The following is an 8223-nucleotide window of genomic DNA, read 5'->3' as shown; positions in this document are numbered from 1 at the left end:
AAAAAAAAAAAAAAGAAAGAAAAAGAAAAGAAATAGGATGATGAGTGCTATTGGGCCAGCCTGTGGCATTGTGGCTAATATAGCTGGGTTCCAAATGTCTGATGAAACATTTAGATTTCCACACCCAATTGTCTAAAACACATGTGTCCATGCAAATGCATACCCAAAATTCTAAAAGAGGGGAGAAATGGAGGAAAACAGATTGTGGTGTAAATATTCCCTATGGGGGGGTGCTTTCTCATCTCTCTCTCTCTTTCTCTCAGGTAAGCATGTCTCAACTGGAAAAGTTAAGAAGAGAGAGAAAGATAATGCATTGTACAACTGTATGTGAACAAATTAGGAGCCGTAGATGTACTACACAAATTCCTAAGAACACACAATTTACCAAAACTGACTAAAAAGTTTTAACTCTGAATAGAAAAATAACAAAAGACTGAATCAGCATTAACTTTTCTGCCCTGATCCCAAATAAAAGATCAAAAATAAGTAGCTTTACTGGTAAATTCTCCCAAACATTTAAAGAATTAATATAGGAACAGCATGTGGTCTAGTGGTCAAGGTGCTGGATCCCACATGGCCAAGTGTATGGTTTGAGTCCTAGATCTAGATAATACAAAAACATTCCAGGCACATGTGTGTGTATGTGCCCCAAATCCCAGTAGAAGGGTGAAGAAGAAGGAACTGCAGCATGGCCTCCCCTCCAGGGGGTAATTTCTCACTTTCCTTCTCTCTCTATCTCTGTTTCTCTCCGGCAAGTGCTTGCACCCTGTGGCAAAAATCTTTAAAAAATAAATAAGTAAAAGAAGAATCAACACCAATCCTTTTCAATCTCTTACAGAAATAAAAGAGGGGAGAGAAACCACCATTCAGTTTCCCTTACATGCCTTTGAACTCTCAGGTGTGTTAACCGGAATCTGGAGGATGCCATTCATCCTCACCCTCCCAATGCTACTGGAGTATCTGGTTTCAGCATTGGTACAGGTTGAGTGTGGGAAAGAGACCATAGCCCCAGCAAGCCTTTGAACTCTCAAACGTTTTAACTGGAATCTGGAGAGTCTCACTCTTCTCTGCCCCCTGCACTATTGGAGTGTCCAGTCACAGCAGTGATGCAGGGGGAGCATCAAGGAGATAGCAGCAGAGAGTCCATGACTCACCTTTTGCCGCATGCCCTTGCACTTTCAGAATTAAGTCCAAGAAATTCGGAAGAATTTCTGATCATTTCTAGATGATCAAAAACTAGCACAGAGGCACAAGAAATATGGGAAACCAAGAAAATAATCTCTCCTTGAAGGGAAAAGAACAACTCCTCATCATCCACAGACAGTACAATAGAATTTGTAGAAATGTCAGGTAAATAATTCAGAATATTCATAGAAACGAAACTGAATAAGATGCAAGGGAATGGAGATAATAACTTACAGGAGATGCGAAAGTCCTTCCACAAATTGAAAGAAGAAATACACAACATCAAAAAAATAAAATAAAGATCAAATGTAACTGTTAGAGATGAAGGTTATAGTACAGGAAATCAAAACCTCCCTCAAAAATATTAAAAACAGATCACATCTTGCAAAAGATATAATCCTGGAACTAGAACAAAACAGCTGAATAAAAAAAAAATAAAAATAATTTTTAAAAATAATTAAAAAATGAAAATAATATCTAGGAAATACTAGATACTATTAAAAGCCTAAGCATCTGAACAATTGATACTCCAGAAGGTAAAGAATATGATAAGGGCATTGATAATCTATTCCACAAAATATCTGAAGAAAACATTTCAAGTATAAAGAATCACTCAAACATACAGACCCAAGAAATATGAAGGATTCCAAATAGAATCAAACCAAGAAGATCCTCTCCATGGCATGTCATAACGAGATTAGTCATAATCACAGATAAAGACAAGAATGGACGAGAAAGAATGGTGCCATGGCCATCCTCCCTATTGGTGATTTCTTATTTTTTTTTTTTGTCTCTTCTCTGTCTCTCTGGCAAGCACACATGCCCTAAAACAAAAAAAAACAAAACAAAAAACACGTCTTTCCATGTTACCATCCTCCTGCTTCAGCCTTCCAATCAACTCTACAAGCAGGCACCACCATGCTTAGTTTTATTTTCTGGGGGGCACAGGGCCTTACTATGTAGCCCAGACTGGCCTCAAGTTTGCAATCCTTCTGCTCCAGTCTCTCTAAATTGCAGGGATTTGCAGGGATTACAGATTCATGCCACCACACCTGCTCTATGTACTGTATGTTTTCGGGGAGAGCAAAATTCCTGTAAAAAAAAAAAAAAAAAAAAAAAAAAGAAAAAAAAAGAAAATCATGCATAGACTAAAAGTGAAGGGCTTGGAAAAGGGTATTCCATGCTAAAAGAAGGAAAAAAGGGCTAGAGTCATGATATTGATTTCAGGCAAAATATCTTAAAAAGATGTCTTTTTAAGACAAAAACTGTAAGACAAAAATTGTAATAATATACAAAAAGGGTATTATATAGTAGTAAGAGGGCTAATTCATCAAGAAGATAGAATGCCTATAAACATCTATGCACCCAATTCAGGTGCACCCAAATACATGAAGGAAAGACTGCCAGATCTAAATGGACAGGTAAATTACAACAAGCTAATTGTTGGGGACCTCAACACCCCACTATTTCTTTTGGACATATTATCTAGACAAAAAATAAGCAAAGAGATACAAGATCTAAATGACACAATAAATGAAATGGGCTTGACAGACATCTATAGACCCTACCACATAAAGACCACAATATATGCATTTTTCTCAATCCCTGTATGGAATGGTTTTGAATATTGACCAAATGATATGACACAAAACAAGCCTTTACAGATTCAAAGACATGGAAACTATACCCAGTATCTTCTCTGATCATGATTGAATTAAACATGATATTAATTTCAGAAAAAAATTGTACAAAAATACACAAACATATGGAAGCTAAACAACCTATTCCTGAATGACTTCACAACTATTGAATAAATTAAAACTGAAGTCAAATTATTCACTGAAACTAATGATATCAATCACACAAGCATCCATAATCTATGGGACACAGCAAAAGCAGTCATAAGAGGGAAGTTCACTGAAATTAGTGTGTATATAAAAATAAAAGATGGAAAATAGACAACCTAACAACACAACTCAAGGAAATGAAAAAAAAAATCAATGATAAAGAAAAGTCAAGAGAGAATAAATAATAAGATCTGAGCAGAAATAAATAAAATAGCGAATAAATGAATTATAGAGAATAAATGAATTATTAAAAAATAAATAAAACCTATAGCTGGTTCTTTGAGAAGATAAGCATATTTGACATGCCATTAGCTAGACTAACTAAGAAGAGAGAAAGGAACCAGATAAATCAGATTTGCAATGAAACAGGCAATATTATAATAGATGTAACAGAAACACAAAACATCATTAGAAAATACAAGAGCGACTGTATGTCAACAAACAAGAAAACTTGGAAGAGATTAATATATTCCTGGAGACATAATCTACAAAGATTGAATCAGGAAGACATAGAAAGCCTGAATAGAACCATAAGAAAAATGAGATCAAATTTGTAATAAATAACCTCCAGCAAAGAAAAGACCAGGTCCAGGTGGCTTCATTTCCGGATTTTATAAAAATTTTAAAGAAGAGCTAATCCCCATTCTACTCAAACTATTTCTAATGATTCAAAAGAAAGGAATCTTCCCAAATTTATTTTATGAATCTGTTATCACCCTCATCCTCAAAGCACATAAGGAAATAATAAAAAAAGGAAACTATAGACCAATATCTCAGATGAATATAAATGTAAAAAAATTATCAACAAGGTACTAGAAAATCTCATTCAACAACACATAAAAAGATTATACACCATGTGGGACCAGCAGTTAGTGTAATGTCTATGTCATTGACTCCCATGTAGTCGACCGCAGTTCGCGCCCCGGACCCGGTGGCTTAAAACTCAGGCCGGGCATGTATGCGTGCGTGCCCAAGAGCCCGAGAGGAGAATGGAGAAAAAGGGATTGTGGTGTGGCCATCCCCCCTGGGGGGTGATTGCTCACTTTCTGTCTCTCTGTCTCTCTCTGTCTGTCTGGTGAGCACACGCACCCTATAGCAAAAACCCCTTAAAAAAAAAAAAGAGAGAGAGATTATACACCATGATTAGATAGGCTTTATTCCAGGGATGCAAAGGTGGTTCAATATATGCAAACTATAAATGTAATACACCATATTAACAAATAGAATGATAAAAATCCATATGACTGCATAAATCAATGCAGAGAGAGCATATGATAAAATGCAAAGAGCATTTGATAAAATACAACATCCCTCCATGATTAAAACTCTCAGCAAAAGAAGAGACATTTCTCAACATAATAAAAGCCATCTATGACAAATCCATAGCCAACATACTGAATGGGGAAAAGCTAAAAGCTTTTCTACTAAAAAGTAGAACAATACAAGGCTGTCCACTTTCTCCATTCCTTTTCTTTTTTAAATTTTTTATTTATTTTACAATTATTCACTGAACATCATCACAGCAAGCGAAACGTGATTTCCCATCCAGAATACACAGTTTAGTGGCTTAATCATACATGTTATCATGATTTCTTTTTAGAAAAAATCTGTATTTTTTTAGGAAAAAACATAGTATTTGTCTTTAATTAATTTCAAGAAAAGCAGTTTCAGTACTGGAAGTCACAGCCAATGAACTCAAAAAAGAGAATAAGACAAAAGGCATTCAAATGGGGAAAGAAGAAATGAAATTATCTCTATTTGCAGATGACAGGATTATATACATGGAATTCCCAAAAGAATTCAAGAAAAACTTTTGGAAGTGATACATGAATATAATAAAGTGACCAGATACAAAGTCTACATACGAAAACCTATAGTATATCTATACACCCACAATGAAGAAACTGAAGTAGGACTGAAGAAAGCAAACACATTGACAATAACCAGAAAAAGTATAAGATACCTAGGAATAAACCTAACCAGAAAATCCAAGACCTCTACAAAGAAAACTATGAAAATATAAAAGAAGAAGTCGAAAAAAGACACACGCACAAAATGGAAGGACATCCCATGTTCCTGGATTGGAAGAATTAATATAGTCAAAATGGTAATTCTAAATAAACTAATAAATATTTAATACAATCTCAAAATATTACCAGAGACAGTCTTCACAGATTTATAAAAGCAAACAAACAAACCAACGAACAAGCAAAAACATAGTATTTGTCTGGAATGATAAATGATCCTGTATTGCCAAAGAAATTCTGCACAAGAAGAGTAGAGTAAGGGGCATCTTTATCCCTGATCCCAAAATATAGTGCAAGGCTGTGATAATTAGAGCAGCATGGTACTGGCAAAGAAAAAAAAAATCATGTAGACCAATGGAACAGAATAGAGACCCTGGAAATAAACCCCAAAACATACAGTGAACTTATTTTTGCCAAAGAGCACCAGTTAATCCAGTGGAGGAAAAAACCTCTTCAGCAAATGGGGTTGGAAAAACTGGGTGTCCAGGTGCTGGCAGAGACATCGTGGTTAAGACACTGAGCTCCCACATGGCCAACCATGGTTCATGTCCTGGACCTGATGGCTTGCTTTCTCACATTTCCTTTTTTTCTCTCTCTGTCTCTTTATGGTCAAATTAGAAGCAAAAATAACAATAAATAGGATTAGATAATTCTAAAAAAAAACCCTGAGTATCCACCTACACAAAGATGAAACTGGACCCCTATCTCTCACCATTAACAAAAATCAAGTCAAAATGCATCAACTATCTTAACCTAAAACCTCAAATTACAAAACTACCAGTAGAAAACACAGGGTAAACTCTTAGAGGAACTGGAGTAGACAAAGACTTCTTGAACAATCTCTTCTCCTCTATTCTCTTCCTGAGATCTTGGACATGCATTCGCATATGCCAGCATCAGTTTCAAGTCACTGGGTCCAGGACTTGAAGTGTAGTCAGTTATGTGAGAGTCCAGAGATGATGTAACTTCTACACCATCTGCTAGTCCCGTAATAGAATATTATTTAGTCATATAAATTAGTTATGACACCAGTTATAGCATGAATGAAATTCCAAAACAATATGGTAAGTGCTAGAAATAACCAGAAAAAGTATAAGATACCTAGGAATAAACCTAACCAGAAAATCGAAGACCTCTACAAAGAAAACTATGAAAATATAAAAGAAGAAGTCGAAAAAAGACACACGCACAAAATGGAAGGACATCCCATGTTCCTGGATTGGAAGAATTAATATAGTCAAAATGGTCATTCTAAATAAACTAATCAATATTTAATACAATCTCAAAATATTACCAGAGACAGTCTTCACAGATTTATAAAAGCAAACAAACAAACCAACGAACAAGCAAAAACATAGTATTTGTCTGGAATGATAAATGATCCTGTATTGCCAAAGAAATTCTGCACAAGAAGAGTAGAGTAAGGGGCATCTTTATCCCTGATCCCAAAATATAGTGCAAGGCTGTGATAATTAGAGCAGCATGGTACTGGCAAAGAAAAAAAAAATCATGTAGACCAATGGAACAGAATAGAGACCCTGGAAATAAACCCCAAAACATACAGTGAACTTATTTTTGCCAAAGAGCACCAGTTAATCCAGTGGAGGAAAAAACCTCTTCAGCAAATGGGGTTGGAAAAACTGGGTGTCCAGGTGCTGGCAGAGACATCGTGGTTAAGACACTGAGCTCCCACATGGCCAACCATGGTTCATGTCCTGGACCTGATGGCTTGCTTTCTCACATTTCCTTTTTTTCTCTCTCTGTCTCTTTATGGTCAAATTAGAAGCAAAAATAACAATAAATAGGATTAGATAATTCTAAAAAAAACCCCTGAGTATCCACCTACACAAAGATGAAACTGGACCCCTATCTCTCACCATTAACAAAAATCAAGTCAAAATGCATCAACTATCTTAACCTAAAACCTCAAATTACAAAACTACCAGTAGAAAACACAGGGTAAACTCTTAGAGGAACTGGAGTAGACAAAGACTTCTTGAACAATCTCTTCTCCTCTATTCTCTTCCTGAGATCTTGGACATGCATTCGCATATGCCAGCATCAGTTTCAAGTCACTGGGTCCAGGACTTGAAGTGTAGTCAGTTATGTGAGAGTCCAGAGATGATGTAACTTCTACACCATCTGCTAGTCCCGTAATAGAATATTATTTAGTCATATAAATTAGTTATGACACCAGTTATAGCATGAATGAAATTCCAAAACAATATGGTAAGTGCTAGAAGCAAGACATAAAATTTCATATATTTTAGCATTCCAATTATATAAAATATTTAAGATAGATAAATCCATAAAACAAAACACAAATGATGGTTGCCTGGGGCTGGAGGCAGAGAACAATAGTGAATAAATGTTTAATAGGAGGGGGATTTTTTAATTTGATGAACATATTTTGAAACTAGATAAAGATAAAAATTGTGCAACATTCTAGATGCTGCACAGCATCTAGTACTTAACAGAAAGAAATCTTCTTCCATTATTCATAGTAATGATTCCACTGAATTGTAAGAGGAAATTTCCACATGAATATTTCAAGCTTCTTATTTCACAGTTAGGTAAACAGGCAAGAAATGAATAATGTTATTAATATTGGCTAAAATGATTGATTCTGAATGTCAACAGGTAGTAGATTTGCTACTACCCCATGAATGCAGTAAGAAATATGGTTGGAACACAAATGATATGGTGTAGTCCTGTCTCAAAAACAAATTGCTAAAAGTTTATGTAACATTACTCTAACAATACAAATCCAGGCTAAGAAAACATACTGAAGGATATGAGTAAAAGTAGAGAAAACATAATAAATTTCAGTGTGGACAACAGCAATATTTAGTGTTCAGCAGTAGTAACAGTGACATCTGATCCAAACTTCTTAAGTTAATATGGCCTAGTTTACAGTTCCTACCACCTGACTTCTGTTGATACTTTTGTGTTCTCCCAAGTCTTCAGTCTTTCAATTCTTTTCTGTTTATGATGGCCAAAGTAGCTTTCTGTTGTTTGCCACTGGTTGAACACTGGTTGGTGAGGAGTGTCTGCATTCTCCCAATCCAGCTTGCCATTAAACTCTAGATTTTGGTGTTCGGCTTTTCTTACTGCATTTCTTCTAGTTAGTTATCTTTAGATCTGTCACACACTTTCCTCTTTAC

The sequence above is a fragment of the Tupaia chinensis genome, unplaced genomic scaffold, assembly GCF_000334495.1.
Source record: "Tupaia chinensis unplaced genomic scaffold, TupChi_1.0 Scaffold148039_1, whole genome shotgun sequence".
In the NCBI taxonomy this organism is placed as follows: Eukaryota; Metazoa; Chordata; class Mammalia; order Scandentia; family Tupaiidae; genus Tupaia; species Tupaia belangeri.
The sequence above is the reverse complement of the archived record's forward strand: the minus strand, read 5'-3'. Positions refer to the sequence as shown.